At 44.8% G+C, this 27,996-nt stretch overlaps 1 protein-coding gene across 2 annotated transcripts in view; it reads left to right on the plus strand.

Moving 5' to 3' along the window:
* The first annotated feature begins 2,157 nt into the window (after window positions 1–2,157).
* LOC136619981 (uncharacterized) overlaps window positions 2,158–27,996 on the plus strand; it is a 74,568-nt gene continuing 48,729 nt past the window's right edge. Inside the window, exon 1 of one of the 2 annotated variants that reach the window (XM_066594707.1) lies at window positions 2,158–2,607. The gene's annotated coding sequence lies outside the window, so the exon portion shown is untranslated. The remainder of the gene's footprint in view (window positions 2,608–27,996) is intronic. The other variant, XM_066594714.1, reaches the window with a different exon arrangement.

Consider the following 27,996-nt stretch of genomic DNA (forward strand, 5'->3'; position numbering starts at 1 on the left):
GTACAGTAATGAGTGTCTGCCGGCAGCAGTGAAGCATGGTGGAGAGTGGTACAATAATAAGTGTCTGCAGGCAGCAGTGAAGCATGGTGGAGAACAGTACAACAATGAGTGCCTGCAGGCTGCAATGAAGCATAGTGGAGAACAGTACAATAACAAGCGTCTGCAGGCAGCAATGAAGCACAGTGGAGAACAGTACAATAACAAGCGTCTGCAGGCAGCAATAAAGCATGGTGGGTGGAGAGCAGTACATGAATGAGTGTCAGGAGGCAGCAGTGAAGCATGGTGGAGAGTGGTATAATTATGAGTGTTTGAAGGCAGCAGTGAAGCATGGTGGATGGAGAGCAGTACAAGAATGAGTGTCGGCAGGCAGCAGTGAAGCATGGTGGAGAGTGGTATAATTATGAGTGTTTGAAGGCAAGAGTGAAGCATGGTGGAGAGCGGTACAATAATAAATGTCTGCAGGCAGCAGTAAAGCATGGTGGGTGGAGAGCAGTACAGGAATGAGTGTCGGCAGGCAGCAGTGAAGCATGGTGAAGAGCGGTACAATAATGAGTGTCTGCAGGCAGAAGTGAAGCATGGTGGAGAGCAGTACAATAATGAGTGTCTGCAGGCAGTAGTGAAGCATGGTGGAGAGCGGTACAATAATGAATGTTTGCAGGCTGCAGTGAAGCATGGTGGAGAGCGGTACAATAATAAATGTCTGCAGGCAGCAGTGAAGCATGGTGGGTGGAGAGCAGTACAATAATGGGTGTCTGCAGGTAGCAGTGAAGCATTGTGATGAGCGGCACAATAATGGGTGTCATCAGGCAGAAGTGAAGCATGGTGGAGCGCAGTACAATAATGAGTGTCTGCAGGCAGTAGTGAAGCATGGTGGAGAGCGGTACAATAATGAATGTTTGCAGGCTGCAGTGAAGCATGGTGGAGAGCGGTACAATAATAAATGTCTGCAGGCAGCAGTGAAGCATGGTGGGTGGAGAGCAGTATAATAATGGGTGTCTGCAGGCAGCAGTGAAGCATGGTGGAGAGCAGTACAATGATGAGTGTCTGCAGGCAGCAGTGAAGCATGGTGGAGAGCAGTACAATGATGAGTGTCTGCAGGCAGCAGTGAAGCATGGTGGAGAGCAGTACAATAATGGGTGTCATCAGGCAGCAGTGAAGCATGGTGGAGAGCAGTACAATAATGGGTGTCTGCAGGCAGCAGTGAAGCATGGAGGAGCCTCCTTACAAGTCTGGGACTGCATTTCGGCATATGGAGTTTGGAATTTGGTCAGGATTAATCATGTCCTCAATGCTGAGAAATACAGGCAGCTACATATCCATCATGTAATATCATCAGGGAGGCGTCTGATTGGTTCCAAATTTATTCTTTAGCAGGACAATGACCCCAAACATCCACCAATGTCACTAATAACTATCTTCAGCATAAAGAAGAACAGGGAATCCTGGAAGTGATGATTTGGCCCCACAGAGCCCTGATCTCACATCATCCAGTCTGTCTGGGATTACATGAAGAGACAGAAGGATTGGAGCGAGCCGACATCCACAGAAGATCTGGGTTTAGTTCTCCAAGATGTCTGGAACAACCGCCCTACCGGGTGCTTTCAAAAACTGTGTGCAAGTGTAGCTAGAATGATGCTTTTCTGAAGACAAGAGGCGGTCAGACCAAACACTGCTGTGATTTACATCTCTTCTTTCTTCAGTCACTTTGTGTTCTAGTCATAAACTATTAACCCTTCTATTTCTGGGAACTTTCTTACTCTGCAGCATTATTTTCACACCTGCCTAAAACTGTTACACAGAACTGTATCGTTTTTGTACAGGTTTAATAACTTTTTCATAATGTAACCTTTTATTTCACAGCATCCATTGATATATTTTGTATTACTATTTTTGGTTACTTTTTTCTGTATTTCCCCCGTGGATATTTACCATCTGACCCCGTTGTCACCGCTCATAAGTAGCCGCCTTCTCCAGTATTTGCGCCTCTGATTGCACTCCTAATTAAAGGCATATTTCCCATGGCTGCCGTCAGTATGATGAGCTCAGACCCTTCTACTGTAACCAGAATGTGCTTGTCCCTCCCGCCGGGGCAGTAATCTACCTCCAGATGTTTCCCCCGGCCGCTCCTCTCAAGCTATTTCAGGAATAATATTGACATAGGCCAACGGGACAGTGAGGGAGCGGGCCGAGGGGTACGGGACGGGCGCCTTCGCATCTCTTGGGCCAGAGTTTTGAAAGCCACTTCCTCCCCAGTGGCCAGAACTTTGTGTCTTTCTCATCTGTCAGTCATTAGCATTCCACAGATGTTAAGTACATTCACCAAAGCCATCTCCATCCAAGTGCGGAGAAAGAGACTATTCAATCTCAGCAAGTTCTCCTCCTCAGCAGAGTCAATGAGAGCCAAATCCTGAATCCAGCGAGCAGCCGTGTGCGAGACCCCTCTAATCTGCAGGAGCTCCCGAGGGCCAATCACACCAGGACACAACTGTTTGGGATACAAAAAATTGCAGTCCCCCCCAATATCTGACTCTCAATATTCAACTATTATCCGAGGGATGCCTTGTATACTGTAACCAGCAGGATTTCTGCACGTTGCACCAAGGAACGGTAAGAAATCACTATATGTATTACCTCCTAAAACGTGAATGTAGGCGCTCAGCAGTCCTACGTAACATAGATAACAGTGATAACTATCTGAAGTAGATGGGACCTGCAGTCCTATGTAACCCCACAGATAACACGGTGATAACTGCCTGAGGACAGATAATGTAGATGTGACTGGCAGTCCTATGTAACCCCCCAGATAACACAGTGATATTTCTCTGAGGACAGATAATGTGGTAGATGTGACCTGCAGTCCTATGTAACGCCACAGATAACACAGTGATAACTCGAAGTACAGATAATGTAGTAGATGTGACCCGCAGTCCTATGTAACATAGATAACAGTGATAACTATCTGAGTACAGATAATGTAGTAGATGTGACCTGTAGTCCTATGTAACCCCACAGATAACACAGTGATAACTCTGTTAGTACAGATAATGTAGTAGATGTGACCTGCAGTCCTATGTAACGCCACAGATAACACAGTGATAACTCTGTTAGTACAGATGATGTAGTAGATGTGACCTGCAGTCCCATGTAACCCCACAGATAACACAGTGATAACTCTGTTAGTACAGATAATGTAGTAGATGTGACCTGCAGTCCTATGTAACATAGATAACAGTGCTAACTATCTCAATACAGATAATGTAGTAGATGTGACCTGCAGTCCCATGTAACCCCACAGATAACACAGTGATAACTCTGTTAGTACAGATAATGTAGTAGATGTGACCTGCAGTCCCATGTAACCCCACAGATAACACAGTGATAACTCGAATTACAGATAATGTAGTAGATGTGACCTGCAGTCCTATGTAACCCCACAAATAACACACCGCTGTGCCCTGCAGTCCTGACCGAGAAGGGATTCCCGCAAATGGATGTAAACTTGAGTCCTATGGATGGTGCGGGCTGAGAAGCTGAGCCCACGCCATCTGCAGCAGGCGCGGGCTGTGACTGACAGCTGACCTCCTGCTGCCGTAGTGGGGATCCCTGAGAACACTGATCTCATTGTTAACCTCTTGCATGCCAAGTTTATTGTGGCATATCAAGGGTTCACAGAGTTAAGGCGCTCCCTCTGTGACTTAATCAGCCCTCCACTATATAATCGCGGAGGGCTGATGGGTTGTAATGGCATCCAGGTCTGCTATGCCACTAATCACTGTTATTAGCAATAATACATCGCAGTACAGAAGTACTACAGTGTATTATCAGCATGATCATAGCGTCACAGGTTCAAGTCCCTTACAGGGGCATAACATTTTTTTTTTTAAACTGTAAAAAAAAATGCATGTTTAAAAACTGTAGGAAAAAAAGCTCTTTTTGTGCATTTTCCCTTCTTTGCCTAATAAAAATTAAAAAAAAATAAAAAAACGCCATATGTGTCCCAAAAGGGTACCAATAATAGCTACAGAAAACACGTCCCCACAGAGCTCCGTCCACGGAAAAATAAATAAGTTCTTGGAATTCAGCAATCCAAACTATATATAGATTTTCCATTGTGGAAAACTCTAAAAAATATATAATTTTTGACATTGTCGTAATCGTACCGACTTACAGAAAAAAAAATTATCACGTAAGAAAAAAACAAAGGCAAAATTGATGTTTTTTTTCTCCCTCCCCGATAAAATTATATGTATCTCCTATACAATACATTATATTTACCCCAAAAATGGCACCAATAAAAACTACAGCTCGCCACACAAAAAACAAGCCCTCATACGGCCGCGTCAGTGGAAAAAAAGTTATGGCTTTTGAAAAGTAGAGATGAAAATCCCCCAAAAACTGTTGTGTCACTTAGGGGTTAAATTAGTGAAAGTCCCGGCCGCAACCTAAACTAGTGTAAAAAAGTGCAGAATAAGTAATAATATGCTGTATGCAAATTGCCCTGTCCATTTAGGAGCACCAGAGGGGGTCACATGACTGATTGGGTCTGTAGGGGCAGTTTTGTGGGTACAATAGCGCCCTCTAGTGCAGTTGTGTCAATAGCAGGTGACTGTGTCTTTAATGCCCCCCGGGTGCAGCGTGGGGACTTCCAGCTCTTGACTCTCGGTATGTTTTAGCAATCATCTCTAATAACATAAGCGCGGCGCTGGCAGCGCGTTTCATGAACTCGTAGAACCTGGAGCCTTTTGTTACAACTCGTCTGAGACGGATAATCTTCCCCTCTTCCAGAGAGGCTGAAGACGCCGGAGGAATTCTCGTTATGTCTATTTCACGTCACTTTTACTATTCGTCACCAGTCAATAAATGCGGCGGCGGTTCTTAGCACCTGCTAAAATACTCGTTATGTCTGGGCAGATCTCACGGTGGAGACGTCAGGATTTCCACTACTACCGTCCACGAAACCTGATGAGAAACCCACCGCTACCAATATTACCGTACTGTTATGGGGGAACTGTAGGGGGCGCTGTTATGGGGGGTATTGTGGCAGTTTGTGCTTGGCCTCAATCAGAGCTGCGCCTGCAATGACGAGCGCCGGCCAGTACATAGAGGTCGGGGCTGTAGCTTGCACTTTGACCCAGCTTTAGTTCGGCAGTGACAGCAAGCGCCCCCCCTGGAAAACCCCTTTAACTATATGGGGGCACTGTGGCAGGCAATGTTATGGGGTTACTGTGGATGAATTTTGTTATGGGTGCTTAAAAGAATTGTCCTACTTCTAGCTGTTTTCAGACAGCTCCGGACATTTAGCAGTGGCCCAGATAGGTATTAGAGGGTGTCCCATTCACTTCAGTAGGATTCAACCTGCAGTACCAACCCCGGCCACTGCACAATGTACAGAGCTGTCTGCTTCCTGCAAGAGTTTGAAGAGGGACAAGGCCTTTAATGACTGTTACAGGGAAACTGTGCATGACACTGTTTGGCAACACTGTGGATGTTTCTTCTTTGGGGACACTGTGGCTGGCACTGTTATGGGGCGCTGTGAATGTTGCAGTCATGAAGGCACTATTGCTGACAGTGTTATGCAGGCACTGTGGCTGGCAATGTTAGAGATACTGTGGAGATTACTTTTATGGGGGTACTATGGCTGTCGCTGTTATGGGGTCACTGTGGTTGGCACTGTTATGGGGGTTGTGGATGGCATTGCTATGACTGTACTGTGTCACTATAAGGGGGGTATTGTGAATGGCACAGTTATGGAGATACTGTGGCTATGACTATTATTAGGAGGCACTGTGGCTGTTACTGTTATGGGGGCAGTATGGAGGTCACTGTGGGTGTTACTGTTATGGGGGCAGTATGGAGGTCACTGTGGGTGTTACTGTTATGGGGGCATGCCGGCTATCACTGTTTATGTTACAGTCATGAAGGCACTGTGACTGGCACTGTTATGGAGGTACTAAAGATGTACTGGGAATACTGTACTATTGGCATCCTCTTGCCACCCACCTCATGTGGTGGAGAAGATTCCATAATGTGACTCTTGAAGTTGCCAGACACAGAGCCAGGGGACTCAGTAGTAACTTTCTGATTACGGATAATGACAGGAGGAACAATTGAGATTCAGAGAATGACAGGAAGAGCAACCAAGTCTCTTTTGTAACAATTTAAATTATGCAGTTTAATATGGTCAAACAAATGATTAATAAATAGCTACCTCTGCTATAACATGATGATGTCCTAGGTCAATGGTGGTGAACCTATGGCACGTGTGCCAGAGCTGTCACACAGAGCCCTCTCTGCTGGCACAAGCACTGGCGGCTGCTCAATACGGTAGTGAATACTGGCTGGGGTGCCGCAGCTTCCCATCCAGTATTCACTCAGCGGCGCTGCTAGCGGAGCTGATCCCAGCCACACACCTTGACACCAATATGCACCCAGGATCCTCCTTCCCTGACGTCTCCTCCTTGGTTTTGCGAGAGCAGAGGAGGCGTCCACACTCACACACTGACGTTTGCAACAGAGCAGAGGGTCTCTGTGGGGTACTATTACTACTGGGGCTGATATAGAGGATACTATTACTACTGGGGCTACTGTGGGGGTAACTATTACTACTGGGGCTACTACGAGGGCATTATTACTGCTGGGGCTGCTGTGGGGGTCACTATTATTATTTATGCCACTGTGGGGTGGTCACTAATACTGCTGAGGCTGCTGAGGGGGTCACTATAACTACTGGGGCAACTGTGGGGGTCCCTAATACTACAGAGAACACTGTGGGGAACACTATTACTACTCAGGCTACTGTGGGGGGGTCACTATTTCTACTGGGGCCACTGTGGGGGTTACTATTACTACTGGGGATACTGTGGGGGACACCATTACTACTGTAAGGGTCACTATTGTTACTAAGGACACTGCGGGGGACACTATTACTATTGAGGGCCACTGCGGGGGACACTATTACTACTGGGGCCACTGTGGGGGTTACTATTACTACTGCGGATACTGTGGGGGACACTATTACTACTGTGAGGGTCACTATTGTTACTGAGGACACTGCGGGGGACATTATTACTATTGAGGGCCACTGCGGGGGACACTTACTACTGAAGCCACTGTGCGGGTTACTATTATTACTTTGGCTACTGTGGAGGTCACTATTACTACTGAGGGGTTCACTATTACTGCTGAGGCCACTATTAGTACTGAAGCCACTGTGGGGGTCACTATTACTACTGGGGTATGTTTATACATGGCAGAGGTGCTGCAGAATGTCCTCAGTGTAAGCAGTCAAAATCTGTACTCTATTTTAAAACAGCCCTGTCCTTATTATAAAGACAGGGAGGTAAAATACGTTGTGATAAGCCCTAAATACGTGTGTTTTGGGTTGCAGTTTGGGCGCTCGGTCTCTAAAAGGTTCGCCATCACTATCCTAGGTGGAGCCTTTGATTCAGGGTAAGAGTTGTGCCTGGGAAATTACCCGCCTTAAAGGGGTTGTCCAGTTATAAACTATTGATTGCCTATGTATAGATCAACAGGGATTCGCCCCCCAGTTGTCTGTCTCCCAGGCTGGTTTGCTCATGTGCTAAGCTGATTTCTGCAGAAAGTAGACAGCGCCGTACCCACTGCAGTGGCTAGGATTGGTATTGCACCCATTCACTTAAAGGAGATGTCTCGAGGAAGCAGTTAAATTTTTTTTTTTGCCCAGTCCCCCCCATTAAGTACACATTACTAAGCCCCCCTGTAAATGACATTTCTAGCTGGTTCGTACTTACCGTTCCAGCGTTTCAGCAACTTATAAAAGTTTCCTCAAGATGGCCGCCGGCTCTTTCCCCGTCGCTCGCTGCAGCCCGACGTGCGCGCTCCCGAGACGCCGCCAGCTGTGTCTCCATGGCAACCGGACGCATCGCAGCCGCCGACCAGACGCCCACCGCCAGGCAGCAGGAAACCGGCGCTAGCCCCCGGCTCCCCAGCGCTAGACCCTCAGCCCAGGTGAAGGCCCCGGAGCCCAGCGCTAGGTTCCGGAGCCCAGCGCTAGTTCCCCCGGCCTAGCGGCAGCCCCCCCCGGCCTAGCGACAGCCCCCCATCGCAGCGACAGCCCCCCCGGCCTAGCGACAGCCCCCCCATCGCAGCGACAGCCCCCCCGGCCTAGCGACAGCCCCCCCATCGCAGCGACAGCCCCCCCCCGGCCTAGCGACAGCCCCCCCATCGCAGCGGCAGCCCCCCCCGGCCTAGCGACAGCCCCCCCATCGCAGCGACAGCCCCCCCCCCGGCCTAGCGACAGCCCCCCCATCGCAGCGGCAGCCCCCCCCCGGCCTAGCGACAGCCCCCCCATCGCAGCGGCAGCCCCCCCCCCCCGGCCTAGCGACAGCCCCCCCATCGCAGCGGCAGCCCCCCCGGCCTAGCGACAGCCCCCCCATCGCAGCGACAGCCCCCCCCGGCCTAGCGACAGCCCCCCCATCGCAGCGGCAGCCCCCCCCCGGCCTAGCGACAGCCCCCCCATCGCAGCGACAGCCCCCCCGGCCTAGCGCTAGTTCCCCCATCACAGCGGCAGCCCCCCCCCCCGGCGCAGCGGCAGCCCCCCCCGGCCCAGCTTCTCGGGGCTGCTGGGCTGGGCTGGGCTTCTCCGCTGGGCAGCTCCACTTTCTGCACCTTCCTCTAACAGAGGATGGTACAGAATGGCCGCTGTAGCGCGCTCCCGAGCAGTGACAGCTCGTCTGCGCATGCGCAGAAGAGCTGTAGCGGGGAGCACACTGAAGCGGCTCGTGCTGAATGGAGAAGACCGGACTGCGCAAGCGCGTCTAAAAAAGCAAGCTGCCAGGGAATTTAGACGGAACCATGGAGACGGGGACGCTAGCAACGGAGCAGGTAAGTGAATAACTTCTGTATGGCTCATATTTAATGCACGATGTATATTACAAAGTGCATTAATATGGCCATACGGAAGTGTATAACCCCACTTGCTTTCGCGAGACAACCCCTTTAAATGGAAACTTTGCCTGGCGACTGGGATCTGGGAATCTGAATATAAATCCATGAAGGGTTTTAGGGTGAAAAATGCATCAAATTCTTTAACCCCTTAGTGACGGCCAATACACCTTTTTACTGACCTCATAATGGGCTTTACACCTGCATATTTTTAGAGCCGTGGCTTGGCTGACTTCTGACAGCCTGGCTCCTGCTCTAACAGCCCGGGACAGAGAATCCTAACAGTTTAACCCCTTATATGCCACAATCAATAGCAACTGCAGCATGTAAGCATGTCACCCATCAGCATCCCACAATACTATTGCAATGTACCAATGACCTGACAAAGGCCTCCATGTCTGCAATGTAACTCATCCTAATAGGCCCCGCCTCCTGCAGAGTCTAATCGTCTAGTGTCATAGGCTTAGTAGAATGCACTACATAAGTAATGCAGTGTAATATCCTAGCGATCGAACGATCACATCTTCAAGTCTTCTCGATGGACTAAGAAAAATATGCCAAAAAAATTCCATAAAGTTTATTTAAAAAATCCAGTTAAAGAAATGCACATATTTCCCCACAAAAAAAGTTTTTAAATTGATAAAATATCTAAATAGTTTTTAAAAAGCAGCACATAATAGATATAACCGCGTTCAGAACGATCCGGGCAATGAAAATATTGTATTTATCTCACATGGTGAAAGTTGTACAAATTTAAAAAGGAATGTCAGAATTGCTATTTTTTTTTTTTTTTCTGGGCTTCGAAAAACTGTAATAAGAAGCAATCTGGAAGTGATTGTACCTCAGGCTGGTGCCATTAAAAACTACAACAGTCACGTCCAGCAGCTGCGGGTGCCGGCTGCTTCTTACAGCTGACATCCGCCCGCAACCGCTCTGATAAGCCGGGCATCAGAGCTGTTAACCTTCATCAATTCTGACAGCGGCATTTAAATGCCCCGATCATGTTTGGGGATCCCACACTGCCCCCCGTGATAAGATCGCAGGTTACTGTGCGGCTGTCATGGCAGCTGGGGGTCTTCTGAAAGACTATGGCATTAAATCATACTGCAGGAACAATCAAAGCATCGCAGGTTGTTGTCCCCTCTGGGGACTTAAATAAAAAGCAAAAATAAGTTTTAAAAAGTTTTACCAATAATTAAAAAAATAAAAAGTTATAAAAGTTTACAAAAAAAAGCTTTTGCCATATTTATAAAAATAATCAAAATACTACAAAAATACATGTTTGGTATCGCTGCATCCGTAAAAGTCCGATTTATCAAAGTAACGCATTATTTACCCCCCACAGTGAACGTCGTCAGAAAAAAAAATAAAAAGAACGCCAGAATTGAGCTCTTTTGATCAGCCCGTCTCCAACAAAAAAACGTAATAAAAAGCGATCAAACAGTTGTATCTATTCCGAAATCTACAGGACATCCTGCACAAAATGAGCCCTCACACAACTATGACGACGGGGAAAAAAAATGTTTTTGCGCGCAGCTGATGGCGGCAGAAAATAATTTAAAAAAATTAAATATCTTTAAAAAAAAAATCAAAGTAGTACAGCAAAAAAAAAAAAGCGATATAATTTGGTATGGTAGTCATCGCACTGACCCATAAATACAGTTATCAGGTCATTTTTGTTGCAGTGTGTAGAAACAAGACGCACCCAAAGATGGCGGAACTTCGCTTTGGTTTCCTTTCCTTTCTCTCCACTTAGAATATTTTTGAAGTTTCTCAATTCATTAAATAGTACTATTGAAAAATGCAACTCGTCCCGGAAACCTGTAGACATCTACCTCGAGGGGGAAATAAAACAGTTAGGAGTTCTTAAAAGGGGGGAGGAAAAAGCGAAAATGGAAAAAAAGGGGGCAACATCCTTAAGGGGTTAAGTTAGAAAATCGGCCAGTCACTAAGGGGTTAAATTGCGCACCTCAGGATTTGCAGCGCCAAAGCGACTGCAGCACCAGCATCCAGGCGGCACGAGGACCCTCAGCGGCTGCTGCTGTGGGTGAGAAGACACAGCAGACTTGGATGGCGCTCGCTCCTTGGTTGAAGCGCCGCCGGCATTAGTAACGTCTGCTGCGAGGAACAATTCCTCTACCAGATATAATAAAAGGCTGAAATGTGAACGCGGTGTTAATATTACGCCGTTACCAGGCAGATGTCTCTCGCTGAACGGACGGATAATATCTCGCTCAGCTCCCATTATGATGTATCACAGCCGCACCTTCTCGTATCCTCATCATGCTTTATAGTCAAACACATTAAGGGAAACGAAGAACGGAGCCGCCGGTGAACTCTTGGCCTCGGCAATGAAATCATACAGCTGCGAGAAGAGGGGAATGAATAGCGGCGCCTGTAATACTCATCTGCATATATATAGCGGCCATTCATTATACATATATATGGATCAAAAATGGCCACTATATGAGAGACCCCCATCTAGTGGAGCGTTGGAACTTCTTTAGTCTTCAGAGCTGCAGCAGTTCATCGCGGTGTGGATCCCACTTGGTGAGGAAATCGTCCTGCAGGAATATCGGCCCCTGCGGACAGGAAGCTTCTTGTAGTTGCTGCAGATTAGATGGAGGTGCTGACATGTTCTGACCGGCTGACAGGAAGGGGTCATCACTTCATGCTGCTTGTGCCAAATTCTGCCTTCCCATCAGCATGGGGCAACAGAAATCTGGGTCCATCTGACCAGGAGATGTTTTTCCGCTGCTCAGTGATACAATTGTTGGTCTCTTTTGCCCGCTGGAGGCTCTCCTTTCTATTCCTCTTAGACACAATGATGCTGGAACTGGTCGTCTGCTGTTATACCCATCCGTGCGAAGGAACGGCGAGTTGCATGTTCGGACATGTTAGATGGAGCTCCAGTGTTGTATTTGGCTGCTATGGACTGTGCAGCAGCTTTTGCTCATCAGATTGATTCCTCACATCCTCCTCTGACCCCTTTCAGTGAGGAGTTGGTTTCTATTCACAAAATCCTGGATGTTTTCCTCGATCGCGCCATTCTCTGTATACTCTCCGCACCGTTATATGAGAGGAACCCCCACGGTTGGCAGTGACATCCCGGCCCCGGCTAGTCTAGCCCCGATGACCCGGCCTCATTGGAATCACTCAGATCGCGGGATTTTCTGATCTAATGTGGATTCACACTGAAACTGATCACAGAAAACTTGTCACGTGATTTTGTGCCGCACTTCTGGGTCACGGGGAAATAATTGCCATTCAGGAAAGTGCAAGTAGTGAGACAGCCGGGGGCTCTAATGAAGGGGCCGTTTAGTGTACATATATAAACAGATGGGTAGCAACTAGAGATGAGCGAGCATACTCGCTAAGGACAATTGCTCGATCGAGCATGGTCCTTGGCGAGTATCTCCCCACTCGGCAGAGAAGGTTCGGGTGCCGCCGCGGGGGAGCGGTGAGTTGCGGCTGTCAGCAGGGGGGAGAGAGAGGGAGAGAGAGATCTCCCCTCCGTTCCTCCCCGCTCTCCTCCGAGCGGGCAGGTACTCGCTAAAGGCAATGCTCGCTCATCAGTAGTAGCAACTAAAGGCACTCAATCATTGGGACGGAGTAAGACCTGCAGAGAACCACCTATCTATGAGAAGCCGAAGGGCTGCCAAGGCTCTTTGATGTGTGAGGGCCGTCATGCGGTCACAAATCCTTCGCACCACTGTGTCATAAAGTTTTCAAGATTTAGAAAATCATAAAATACTCCATATTTGAATACAAAGAGCAATAAAACACCTCCAGACTGTTGAAGAAAGGGGTGATGAACGGCAAAACAATCTCAGGAAATTGTGTTTACTGTCACTATGTGTAAATATAGGCTTGGAGTTTATACCCGTACAGATGGGAGAATGGCTGCCCTCAATGCAAAGGAACCGTTCTTGGTAATATCCGACACGTTCTCACCTCCCGCTGTGATATTCAATTTGAGCATTCACAGAGAAATAAGGAATGCTACGCAGCTGAAAACGCTGAATTAACTCCGTGATGGGTTACAATGTTTTCACATTAATTCATACATACTGCGCTCAATGATACCCCCAATCATATCTGAGAATGTGTATCTCATTGATGGATCCAGAGTAATAGCACAGGTGAAAATATAAGAGGGGAATTACACTGTTCCATCTTGGGATAGTAAATAGAAAACTGCAAATCCTATAGATAAGTGCAGAATAACAACAATATACTATAATACTGCTCCTATGTACAAGAATATAACTACTATAATACTGCCCCCTATGTACAAGAATATAACTACTATAATACTGCTCCTATGTAAAAGAATATAACTACTATAATACCGCCCCCTATGCACAAGAATAGAACTACTATAATACTGCCCCCTATGTACAAGAATATAACTACTATAATACTGCCTCCTATGTACAAGAATATAACTACTATAATACTGCCCCCTATGTACAAGAATATAACCACTATTATACTGCCCCCTACGTACAAGAATATAACTACTATTATACTGCCCCCTACGTACAAGAATATAACTACTATAATACTGCCCCCTATGTACAAGAATATAACTACTATAATACTGCCCCCTATGTATAAGAATATAACTACTATAATACTGCCCCCTATGCACAAGAATATAAATACTATAATACTGCTCCCTATGTACAAGAATATAAGTACTATAATACTGCCCCCTATGCACAAGAATATAAGTACTATAATACTGCCCCCTCTGTACAAGAATATAACTACTATAATGCTGCCCCCTATGTACAATAATATAACTACCTAAATACTGCCCCCTATGTACAAGAATACAACTACTATAATACTGCTCCTATGTACAAGAATATAACTACTATAATACTACCCCCTATGTACAAGAATATAACTACTATAATACTGCCCCCTATGTACAAGAATATAACTACTATAATACTGCCCCCTATGTACAAGAATATAACTACTATAATACTGCTCCTATGTACAAGAATATAACTACTATAATACTGCTCCTATGTACAAGAATATAACTACTATAATACTGCCCCCTATGTGCAACAATATTACTACAATAATACTGCCCCCTATGTACAAGAATATAACTACTATAATACTGCTCCCTATGTACAAGAATATAACTACTATAATACTGTCCCCTATGTACAAGAATATAAAAAGTATAATACTGCCCCATATGTACAAGAATATAACTACTATATTACTGCTCCTATGTGCAAGAATATAACTACTATAATACTGCTCCTATATACAAGAATATAACTACTATAATACTGCCCCTATGTACAAGAATATAACTACTATAATACTGCCCACTACGTACAAGAATATAACTACTATAATACTGCCACCTATGTACAAGAATATAACTACTATAATACTGCCCCATATGTACAAGAATATAACTACTATATTACTGCTCCTATGTGCAAGAATATAACTACTATAATACTGCCGCCTATGTACAAGAATATAACTACTATAATATTTCCCCCTCTGTACAAGAATATACCTACTATAATACTGCCCCTATGTACAAGAATATATCTACTTTAATACTGCCCCCTATGTACAAGAATATATCTACTATAATACTGCCACCTATGTACAAGAATATAACTACTATAATACTGCTCCTATGTACGAGAATATAACTACTATAATACTGCCCCCTATGTACAAGAATATAACTAATATAATACTGCCCCCTATGTACAAGAATATAACTACTATAATACTACCCCCTATGCACAAAAATATAAATACTATAATACTGCCCCTATGTACAAAAATATAACTACCATAATACTGCCCCCTATGTACAAGAATATAACTACTATAATACTGCCCCTAGGTACAAGAATATATCTACTATAATACTGCCTCCTATGTACAAGAATATATCTACTATAATACTGCCACCTATGTACAAGAATATATCTACTATAATACTGCCACCTATGTACAAGAATATAACTACTATAATACTGCCCCTATGTACACGAATATAACTACTATAATACTGCTCCTATGTACAAGAATATAACTACTATAATACTGCCCACTACGTACAAGAATATAACTACTATAATACTGCCCACTATGTACAAGAATATAACTACTATAATACTGCTCCTAAGTACAAGAATATAACTACTATAATACTGCCCACTATGTACAAGAATATAACTACTATAATACTGCTCCTATGTACAAGAATATAACTACTATAATACTGCCCCCTATGTACAAGAATATAACTACTATAATACTGCCCCCTATGTACAAGAATATAACTACTATAATACTGCCCCCTATGTACAAGAATATAACTACTATAATACTGCCCCCTATGTACAAGAATATAACTACTAGAATACTGCTCCTATGTACAAGAATATAACTACTATAATACTGCTCCTAAGTACAAGAATATAACTACTATAATACTGCCCCCTATGTACAAGAATATAACTACTATAATACTGCTCCTATGTACAAGAATATAACTACTATAATACTGCTCCTAAGTACAAGAATATAACTACTATAATACTGCCCCCTATGTACAAGAATATAACTACTATAATACTGCCCCCTATGTACAAGAATATAACTACTATAATACTGCCCCCTATATACAAGAATATAACTACTATAATACTGCCCCCTATATACAAGAATATAACTACTATAATACTGCCCCCTATGTACAAGAATATAGCTACTATAATGCTGCCTCCTATGTACAAGAATATAACTACTATAATACTGCCCGCTATGTACAAAAATATAACTACTATAATACTGCTCCCCTATGTACAAAAATATAACTACTATAATATTGCTCCCATGTACAAGAATATAACTACTATAATACTGCCCCCTATGTACAAGAATATAACTACAATAATACTGCCCCCTATGTACAAGAATATAACTACTATAATACTGTCCCCTATGTGCAAGAATATAACTATTATAATACTGCCCCCTATGTACAAGAATATAACTACTATAATACTGCCCCCTATGTAGAAGAATATAACTACTATAATACTGCCCCCTATGTACAAGAATATAACTACTATAATACTGCCCCCTATGTAGAAGAATATAACTACTATAATACTGCCCCCTATGTACAAGAATATAACTACTATAATACTGCTCCTATGTACAAGAATATAACTACTATAATACTGCTCCTAAGTACAAGAATATAACTACTATAATACTGCCCCCTATGTACAAGAATATAACTACTATAATACTGCCCCCTATGTACAAGAATATAACTACTATAATACTGCCCCCTATATACAAGAATATAACTACTATAATACTGCCCCCTATATACAAGAATATAACTACTATAATACTGCCCCCTATGTACAAGAATATAGCTACTATAATGCTGCCTCCTATGTACAAGAATATAACTACTATAATACTGCCCGCTATGTACAAAAATATAACTACTATAATACTGCTCCCCTATGTACAAAAATATAACTACTATAATATTGCTCCCATGTACAAGAATATAACTACTATAATACTGCCCCCTATGTACAAGAATATAACTACAATAATACTGCCCCCTATGTACAAGAATATAACTACTATAATACTGCCCCCTATGTAGAAGAATATAACTACTATAATACTGCCCCCTATGTAGAAGAATATAACTACTATAATACTGCTCCTATGTACAAGAATATAACTACTATAATACTGCTCCTAAGTACAAGAATATAACTACTATAATACTGCCCCCTATGTACAAGAATATAACTACTATAATACTGCCCCCTATGTACAAGAATATAACTACTATAATACTGCCCCCTATATACAAGAATATAACTACTATAATACTGCCCCCTATATACAAGAATATAACTACTATAATACTGCCCCCTATGTACAAGAATATAGCTACTATAATGCTGCCTCCTATGTACAAGAATATAACTACTATAATACTGCCCGCTATGTACAAAAATATAACTACTATAATACTGCTCCCCTATGTACAAAAATATAACTACTATAATATTGCTCCCATGTACAAGAATATAACTACTATAATACTGCCCCCTATGTACAAGAATATAACTACAATAATACTGCCCCCTATGTACAAGAATATAACTACTATAATACTGTCCCCTATGTGCAAGAATATAACTACTATAATACTGCCCCCTATGTAGAAGAATATAACTACTATAATACTGCCCCCTATGTACAAGAATATAACTACTATAATACTGCCCCCTATGTAGAAGAATATAACTACTATAATACTGCCCCCTATGTACAAGAATATAACTACTATAATACTGCCCCCTATGTACAAGAATATAACTACTATAATACTGCCCCCTATGTACAAGAATATAACTACTATAATACTGCCTCCTATGTACAAGAATATAACTACTATAATACTGCCCCCTATGTACAAGAATATAACTACTGTAATACTGCCTCCTATGTACAAGAATATAACTACTATAATACTGCCCCCTATGTACAAGAATATAACTACTATAATACTGCCCCCTATGTACAAGAATATAACTACTATAATACTGCCCCCTATGTAGAAGAATATAACTACTATAATACTGCCCCTATGTACAAGAATATAACTACTATAATACTGCTTCTATGTACAAGAATATAACTACTATAATACTGTCCTTGGGATGAATATATTGTAATAATCGAACACAACAGGCTTCATGTTACCGTTTTCTTTCTGCTTATTCGCTCTAGCTGATCTCTAGTTAGTGTTATTACAGGTGAAGTATTGAGCGACCACTAAATAACTGTGTTTAGCCTCCCTCAGTAGACCTCTTGTCCTCCCTCTTTAGGTCGGTGACAACGTGCTAATGACATGATTACAGCCCATTGACTAGGCGCAGGTGTGCCGTGATCCGATCTTTTACTGCCCAGCTCCATTACAGTCCCGGAGGTTTTATGTGGACATCTTAGCTCCATCTTTGTGGAGTTCTGCGATGTCTGTGCCGAGACTGATGAATTAATGGAAGCAAAATGTAAATATTGGAGTTGTGCCAGGAGCGCAGAATTCCCGGAGAGGGACGCACTAATTGTATATACAGTAGTTGTGGAGACGTCTGCCTGCCATGTGTGCTGCTGTATTAAGACCGGAGCTTGGATTAATCGCACAGGTTTAGGATGGGAGGTGTTGGAGTATGTGGAAGTATGTGCATGTCCCATCTCTGGAACCCACACCCATTTCTTGGTTTGGCCCACTGTGCACCAGGTCTGGCTTTATGCAGATGGAGGGTAGGAGTGATGGAATCAGCCGAGCGGGCTGTCCCACACTGTTTCCATAACTCTCATTCAGTTTTATAGGAGTTATAGACACAGTGAAGCGCAGCCTGCTCAACTGTTTCCATAACTCCCGAAATACCCGGCCACCATACTCACCCAAACCAGGACTGGTGGGGGCTAGAACCAGGGATAGGTGCAGGTCCTATTGGTTTATATGCGTGAGTTTATATGTCTCCTTTAATTTGAAATGGCTGATTTTGACCATTTCTGATGACCATTGCTTTTGTAACGGCCAAAGTGTATAGTGGGCTCAGGTCCGAGGGTGGGCGTGCGAAGCAGGTGCGCTTATCCAATGGGGAAGAACTTGCTTCAAGCATGGGAACCTACTTTAGCAAAGGAGGATGGAGTTATAAACTAGGGAACTACCGGTCGCTACATAAAATCCGGTGAGAGTCGAAGGGCACCTCAGTAGGAATGACCTAACGCTGACAGTTCAATATATACAATTCCAATGCTTGGTTAGTAACACTGTAGGTGCTTTGTTGGAAGCATGCCATGTCAGGGAGGTGGTCAATTAAAGCCAGTCCGGTATTGCCATCTCTTGTTTCTTCAGCTGCATCGATTTGCGCTTATGCCATTGGCTTCTGCTTTATTCTACTTGGTAGACCAAATGCCCTCTTGCACCTTGCGTTTGCCCCTTAGGAGCTGAGTAGGACCAGAATGCCCTCACTCATGTTTCATATCAAGAAACATGGCTGCCGCACCCCTTCCTGGTGGTTGATCTTAATTTAAGTCATATGGTCCATCTTAAGAGTGCAACCCACCAGCCAAGCCTGGAATGCTTGGGAGACACTTGAGACTGATCCATCATTGCTAGATTATGGAAATGTAAGTAATGGTCGATTGGGTCCAGTGGGACTGCTATCAGTTATTAGATGGGTTTGGTCCTGGTTAGAGTTGAGTGAACCAAAACGGTCAAACCCTGTTTTGAGTTGAATTTTGCTAAAAGTTCAGTTTGGTGTGAAACCTGAACCTCGGACAGTTTGTCTCGGGGAAACCATTAAAATTCTTTCTCCTCTCAGTGGTCAGCACTGTTGCCTTGTAGCACTGTGATCCTGGGCTTTAAATCGGACCAAGGACAACATCTGCCTGGATGTTTGAGTGGGTTTCTACAAACATTCATGCAACCTCCATACAAATGTTGTCCTTGGTCAGATTTAAAGCCCAGGACCACAGTGCTACAAGTCAACTGAGGCAGAGGAGGAAGGAGAGGAAAAGGAAGAGGAATAGAAAGAAGAGGAAGAAGAAGAGAAACTTTCTGCTGAAGTTTGGTGAACCGATCAAACTGAACCTTTTTTAGAAGTCTGCACAACACTAGTCCTGTCAGTCCATGGAGGGGTGGCATACATAGTCACTCTTCAATTTAATGACCGGTTTTCTGCTTTAGGTAAACACCTGATATACAACTTCATGGAGAATAAAGTAGATATGCCACCCTCATGAAATTACAACTGTAGGGCATACTTCATAGAGATTGATGACCCTGTCTCTTCACTTATCCCATGACCAAGCACATAAATGGTCATGCAGTTCATGGGGCTGTCAGATGTGACCTTTGGTCTGATAACACAGGACAATTATTGGGGTAAAAAAAACAAAACCTTTACTCAGTCCATCAAGTACCAGGTAAAATGTCACCGTTGCTTGGCCTTATAGCCCACATGGATCAGGTAGAAGCAAAGTTGGCACGTTTGACACCAAAAAATGCTGGACAAGGTAAAGGGGGTCATCACAATATATGTTTTTCCCTCTTTTATTGCAGTGTGTTCAGACATAGTAGTGCCCCCTTTAGTAGCTCCAGTGGTAATAATGCCCCTAGTAGTAAGTGGCCCAGTAATGATAGTGTCCCTTTAGTGACCCTTTTAGTGGCCTCAGTAGTAATAGTTGACCCAAGAGCACTAGTGCCCACCCTCTGGCTGGGCAGCGACCAGATCATCAAGCACTACAACTCACTCTCACGTTTCGGTCAGGACACCGCTGCAGTGCTGTTGCACATTTGGATGTAGAACCACTGTGTCATCCCTCTGAGCAGAGGAAACCACCTGGAAGGACTGGCAACTGACACAGAGACCGGATGATCACTCCTCAGCGCGTAGCTTGGTATGAGGCAGAGACTGGGACTGAACAAGCCCTAAACTGGAATGGGGTAATGAAGCCCCTGACTAACAGAGCAGAGTAATCATCCTGATAAGAATGGCCCCGAGCTGGAACCTGGGCGCTAAATAATCCTGTCAATGCCCCAACCAGAATAGGAAGTACCAAGCAGAAACAGGAACCGAGCAGGACCAGAAGATCTGGGTACAGCACTTACAGCTACAACAGACTTGAGATCAGCTGTCACATAGTTACTGCAGGAGCAGCAGCCACGAGCCGTCATAGAAGAACAACAACCCGGAAGCACTGGATACCAGCTCTGAAGGAGCTATATAGTGGAGTGATTGGCAAACAGCCTCAATCTGGGTGCAGGAGTCAGGAGCTGTTAACTCTGGAGATGCTGGAGCAAAATAAATACAAACTCAGATAACAGACAGGGCAGAGCAGCAGACCTGGGATACATTTTGCACCATCTATGCCGCCCCGCATTCCACTTTATTGGCGTTGTGTTGGATCCGTGATTTGGGCTCCTTTTTGTGGCCCCGGGCTGCCCAGAATTACTGTCGCTTTAAGATCTGGAATCCCATGTTTAAGTGTGCAGTAACAGCCCGAGTCTCTGAAGCAGGGTGCATTCACACAGGCGAGCGCGAGATCATTCCCAGATACTCGTAACTTGTAAAATTGCGATTCTGTAAGTGAGCACGATTTTAAAAAATCCATGGCATCTCTGTATGTTTTTCATGTGCGTGAAAACATCGAAAGCGCTTCCTCTAGTTGTCAATGGTAAAAAGTGCATCGCACTTGTATGCAAATTGCAAGGCATGCGAGTGAAATGAGATTTTTATTTAAAGATCGCCTAGGAAATAACGGGTATTTTTTTTTTGTGGAATCGACGAAAAGTAGGACATGCAGCGACCTTTCCTTCTTGCACCTTTGTTGCGAGAAAAAAAAAAACGCTCGTGTGGATAAATCATTAAAATCAAAAGTGTTATTTTCACACACAAGTTTCCTCCATATCCCTCCTGTGAATACACCCTTAAGACGAGAAGCCCGTGTGATTACACCCTTAAGACGAGAAGCCCGTGCGAATAACCCCTTAAGGCAAGAAGCCCTTGTGAATACACCCTTAAGACAAGAAACCCGTGCGAATAACCCCTTAAGGCAAGAAGCCCTTGTGAATACACCCTTAAGACGAGAAGCCCGTGCGAATAACCCCTTAAGGCAAGAAGCCCTTGTGAATACACCCTTAAGACAAGAAACCCGTGCGAATAACCCCTTAAGGCAAGAAGCCCTTGTGAATACACCCTTAAGACGAGAAGCCTGTGTGAATACACCCTTAAGACGAGAAGCCCGTGTGATTACACCCTTAAGACGAGAAGCCCGTGTGATTACACCCTTAAGACGAGAAGCCCGTGTGAATACACCCTTAAGACGAGAAGCCGTTTCGAATACACCCTTAAGACGAGAAGCCTGTGTGATTACACCCTTAAGACGAGAAGCCCGTGTGAATAAACCCTTAAGGCAAGAAGCCCTTGTGAATACACCCTTAAGACGAGAAGCCCGTGTGATTACACCCTTAAGACGAGAAGCCCGTGTGAATACACCCTTAAGACGAGAAGCCGTTTCGAATACACCCTTAAGACGAGAAGCCTGTGTGATTACACCCTTAAGACGAGAAGCCCGTGTGAATAAACCCTTAAGACGAGAAGCCCGTGTGAATACACCCTTAAGACGAGAAGCCTGTGTGAATACACCCTTAAGACGAGAAGCCCTTACGAATACACCCTTAAGACGAGAAGCCCATGTGAATACACCCTTAAGACGAGAAGCCCTTGCGAATACACCCTTAAGACGAGAAGCCAGTGTGATTACACCCTTAAGACGAGAAACCCATGTGAATACACCCTTAAGACGAGAAGCCCTTACGAATACACCCTTAAGACGAGAAGCCCATGTGAATACACCCTTAAGACGATAAGCCCATGTGAATACACCCTTAAGACGAGAAACCCATGTGAATACACCCTTAAGACGAGAAGCCCTTACGAATACACCCTTAAGACGAGAAGCCCATGTGAATACACCCTTAAGACGAGAAGCCTGTGTGAATACACCCTTAAACAAGAAGCCCTTGCGAATGCACCCTTAAGACGAGAAGCCCATGTGATTACACCCTTAAGACGAGAAGCCCGTGTGAATACACCCTTAAGACAAGAAGCCCGTGTGATTACACCCTTAAGACGAGCTCATGAGAAGGGGAACATAATCCCATTTACCATAAGATGATGACGCAGAATTTTCGGATCCTTTATTAGAATCTGCTATAATTTGACGTTTCCCAGAAGTTAAACCTCGGCGCTTCCTGCTGAGCATGCAGCCATAAAAGCCCACATGTTCCACTTCTCCGAGCACCCGGCTGATCTGGTGCAGATCTGTGTTTTTATGGTTTATGGCTTTTTTTGCTACAGCTGCACTTTCTGAACTGGAGGACATTTTTATGTAACCACGGTGGGGCGGGGTGGGAAGGGGGGCATTTACAAATGGTTAAAGGAGAATTGTAAGGTTCCGTTTTTAGAACTGACTTGTGACTTTTGTAGCAGGTCTTCAATCCTGAGAAGTCACAGCAGACGGAAGCGAAACAGCAGAACAACTTCTCTATTGACTTCTATGGAAACAGAAGTTGCGCACCTTTTTGGTGGGAGATGGAAAAAATGTCCAGAAATTCCATAATTGTTTTTGGGTTTGTTTCTACAGTGTTCACCATTCAGTAAAAATAACCCGATGACTTTCTTATCTGCGATGCCGACTTTATACAGATCTTTTTATTTTTTACTACTTTTGCACAATAAAAACACGTTTTTAAAGAAAAACAATTGGATCTGCATCGCCGCGGTCTGAGACGCAGAACATTTGTATTTTTCCTGCATTGGAGCTGTGGGAGGGCTTGTTTCTTGTGGGAAGAGTTGTAGTTTTTATTGGTACCATCTTGGGGCACTTGTGACTTTTGGATTAGTTTCTATTGCCTTTTTGGGGAGGTGAACAAAAGAAAAATAATAATGCTGGCGTTATTTTCTTAAATAATTTTTACGGCATTCACCATGCGAGATAACAAATATTTTCCATATCTGGGTTGTTACATATGTGGGAATACCTATTATGTGCTGACTTTTTACCCATTTAAGGGCTTATTCAGACGACCGTATATCGGCCGGGTATTCACGGACACCGTGAGAGGGACACCGTATATTGGCTGGGCGTGAATACCCGGCCAATATAAGCCCTAAAAAGGCGTTCTTGTGGGGAAAAATGTCTATTTTTTTAACTGGATATTTTGTTCTTTACATTAAACTTTCTTTAACTTTTTTTGACACTACTTTGTATTCCCTCAAGTGGACTTGAAGATGTTCGATTGCTAGGATAGTACACTGCATTACTTATGTAGTGCATTCTACTAAGGGCCCATCTAAATGGCCACAGGCATTTTACATGCACACGCCGGCGCTGTAAAAACTCCTGAACGGCAAAGGGCCCGGCACATATACGCCGAGGCTGCAATGTCGTGGGGCCTAGGGAGACATTTCCCTTTCCCTCCCCCTCGCCGGCTCACCTCCTCTCTCCTCCCCTCCGGCCGTTTGCAATGGGAGGGGGATATACACGATTTGCATTCACATTCTAAGGACTCCACATTTTTTCTTTAAAAAATTGCACTTTCTAAAAAACACTCTGCCCTCACACTCGTCCTGCAGTTCCATCTCAGGCAGATCTGTCATTGATGAGAGTTGTGGTGATTAGATGGACGGTCTTGTCACCGGAGGCCCTAAAAGTGGTTCCCCCCTTGGCCTATAAGAGGCTCTCGGAGGCTCCTTATGTGTAGTGATCTCTTCTTCCGCTTGTGTAGAGCTTGTTGACCACTAGACGCCTCTACGACACAGAGAAGAGATTTTACCCCGTTACCAGAGGGGGGCGCATTATTGGGATGTGAGACGCTGGATGGTCGTAGCGATGAATTGTTCCCCACCGACCATTCTGTCCAGACTGCTGGGGGTGTTGGGACCAGTGGATGTGTAAGGGCACACAAGGTGATCGGCTCAGGATGCCCCCTACAGACCACCAGTAGAGAGGAACGTCTAACCAGACTGTTAGGAGGTGTTGGTACCAGAGGATGTGAGGGCACACAAGGCGACTGGGCCCAGAGCATGGAGGCTCTAGTACCCTGTTGTACCTCCTCTAGCTTGGATACAAGATTTGATACAGACATAGAGGCTCTAGTACCCTGTTGTACTGCCTCTAGCTTGGATACAGTATGTGATACGGCGGGCATGGAGGCTCTAGTACCCTGTTGTACCGCCTCTAGCTTGGATACAGTATGTGATACGGCGGGCATGGAGGCTCTAGTACCCTGTTGTATCGCCTCTAGCTTGGATACAAGATTTGATACAGGCATGTAGGCTCTAGTCCCCTGTTGTACCGCCTCTAGCTTGGATACAAGATGTGATATAGGTAGGCATGGAGGCTCTAGTACCCTGTTATTCTGCCTCTAGCTTGGATATAAGATGTGATACGGGCGGGCATGGAGGCTCTAGTACCCTGTTGTGCCACCTCTAGCTTAGATACAAGATGTGATACAGGCGGGCACGGAGGCTCTAGTACCCTGTTGTATCACCTCTAGCTTGGATACAAGATGTGATACAGGCAGGCATGGAGGCTCTAGTACCCTGTTGCACCGCCTCTAGCTTGGATACAAGATGTGACACAGGCGGGCATGGATGCTCTAGTAACCTGTTGTAATGCCTCTAGCTTGGATACAAGATGTGATACAGGCAGGCATGGAGGCTCTAGTACCCTGTTGTAATGCCTCTAGCTTGGATACAAGATGTGATACAGGCGGGCATGGAGGCTCTAGTACCCTGTTGTACCGCCTCTAGCTTGGATACAAGATGTGATACAGGTAGGTATGGAGGCTCTAGTACCCTGTTATTCTGCCTCTAGCTTGGATATAAGATGTGATACGGGCGGGCATGGAGGCTCTAGTACCCTGTTGTGCCACCTCTAGCTTAGATACAAGATGTGATACAGGCGGGCACGGAGGCTCTAGTACCCTGTTGCACCGCCTCTAGCTTGGATACAAGATGTGACACAGGCGGGCATGGAGGCTCTAGTACCCTGTTGCACCGCCTCTAGCTTGGATACAAGATGTGATATAGGCGGGCATGGAGGCTCTAGTACCCTGTTGTACCGCCTCTAGCTTGGATACAAGATGTGATACAGGCGGGCATGGAGGCTCTAGTACCCTGTTGTAATGCCTCTAGCTTGGATACAAGATGTGATACAGGCGGGCATGGAGGCTCTAGTACCCTGTTGCACCGCCTCTAGCTTGGATACAAGATGTGACACAGGCGGGCATGGAGGCTCTAGTAACCTGTTGCACCGCCTCTAGCTTGGATACAAGATGTGATACAGGTGGGCATGGAGGCTCTAGTACCCTGTTGTACTGCCTCTAGCTTGGATACAAGATGTGATACAGGCAGGCATGGAGGCTCTAGTACCCTGTTGTAATGCCTCTAGCTTGGATACAAGATGTGATACAGGCGGGCATGGAGGCTCTAGTACCCTGTTGCACCGCCTCTAGCTTGGATACAAGATGTGATATAGGCGGGCATGGAGGCTCTAGTACCCTGTTGTACCGCCTCTAGCTTGGATACAAGATGTGATATAGGCGGGCATGGAGGCTCTAGTACCCTATTGTAATGCCTCTAGCTTGGATACAAGATGTGATATAGGCGGGCATGGAGGCTCTAGTACCCTGTTGTACCGCCTCTAGCTTGGATACAAGATGTGATACAGGCGGGCATGGAGGCTCTAGTACCCTGTTGTAATGCCTCTAGCTTGGATACAAGATGTGATACAGGCGGGCATGGAGGCTCTAGTACCCTGTTGTACCGCCTCTATCTTGGATACAAGATGTGATACGGGCAGGCATGGTGGCTCTAGTACCCTGTTGTAATGCCTCTAGCTTGGATACAAGATGTGATACAGGCGGGCATGGAGGCTCTAGTACCCTGTTGGGTGAGTGGCCATTTAAATACTTCAAGAGTCTCAGAATAAAATATGACCTCCCGGACTCCTGGTAGAGCACACAAGTGTAAGATGAGGCGCCCACACAGCTGGCAGAACGATGCAGGGACTTGGAGCAAGAAGCTTGTGGGCTCTGCTGGGTCTGCAGCTTGTTATGCTGTAGCTAAACACAGCAACAAAAAACTCTCTTCTGCTGCGTTCACTGATACATTGCAACAAACTGTCAGCAGTGCGTGCAGAACTAGCAAAATACATGATGTTACAGCGAGCTTTCGGGTGGTAATTATTGATCCTTCATGGCCAAAAATGTATGCTCCCAAATTCTTCTGAGACGCTGCGACTTGAAGCTGTCCTTCTGTATGATAACGGTCATCTGCTCTATGCTGTGTCCATGACCACAGATAGTTCAGTCTTTTCCTCTCTGAGAACAATCACGCTTTGCTCTACTGGCTAAGATGGTACCAAACCTCTTTTTTCAGAACTAGCTTAGCATGAGTTTTTAGCCCTTGGGTGTAAATAAGGAGGTCCCTGTTCACTGACAGCAAGCAGAGATCTTTTCAGGATTTGAAACCCAAAGTGTATTATAAATTAGCAAAACTTGATGGGGATATATAATAGGCAAACTATTACCAATGACTTCGGGGGAAGTGACATCACTATCATCCTAAATGGCAGTGGCCTCAGCATTGGCTAGAAGTTACAGGATGTAAAGGTGATACATAATGGCCAAACTATCATCAAACAACTAATTCCAAACAAGACTGACTGTGGGCCAATAATAACTTGTCTCTGGAACAGTGACATCATCGTCCAAGAGCAGTGACATCATTATACAGGCCAGTGTCATCATCATTAGTTATAAGTTACAGAACGTGATGTTGATACATCAGAACCAATCTATGACCAAACAGTTCAACTTGAACAAGACTAGTTATGTGCCAAGGGCAGTACTGACTCATCTCTGGTGCAGTGACATCATCATGCAGAAGCAGTGACATCATCATGCAGAGCAGTGACATCAGCAAAAGCAGGAAGCTGAAGACTACAATCCCTACAGGTCTTGGGCCCTCAGTGCAGTCCTGGGCACTCATTCCTGCTATCTGGTTATCTGTGGGTCATCTATTACTGTAAGAACAAAGTGGCTCTATAGTCTCCTATTTGCATATGCACTGCTGCATCATGGGAGATGTTGCATTCTAGTCTCCAGTATATAGATAGTGTGAGTATCCGTGATATTACCAAAACGGAAGATCAAACTAACCAGAATGAAATAGTACAAGCATCTTCAAAGGACGTCGTTACAAACCACTAACTAGATCCAGAACACCAGAGAAAGTTGTGTTAAAGAGGCCCAGATGCACAGCGGCCGCCGGCGGTCTCCTCTGAGCCCCCCCCCCCCCCCCCCCCCGCTCTCCTGTGAGCGCGGCTGTATTCGGTTTAACTGTATTTTTTGACAGAAGTAGGAAATAATAGACAAGATGAAGGGCT

Source organism: Eleutherodactylus coqui, chromosome 1, assembly GCF_035609145.1.
Source record: "Eleutherodactylus coqui strain aEleCoq1 chromosome 1, aEleCoq1.hap1, whole genome shotgun sequence".
NCBI lineage: Eukaryota > Metazoa > Chordata > Amphibia > Anura > Eleutherodactylidae > Eleutherodactylus > Eleutherodactylus coqui.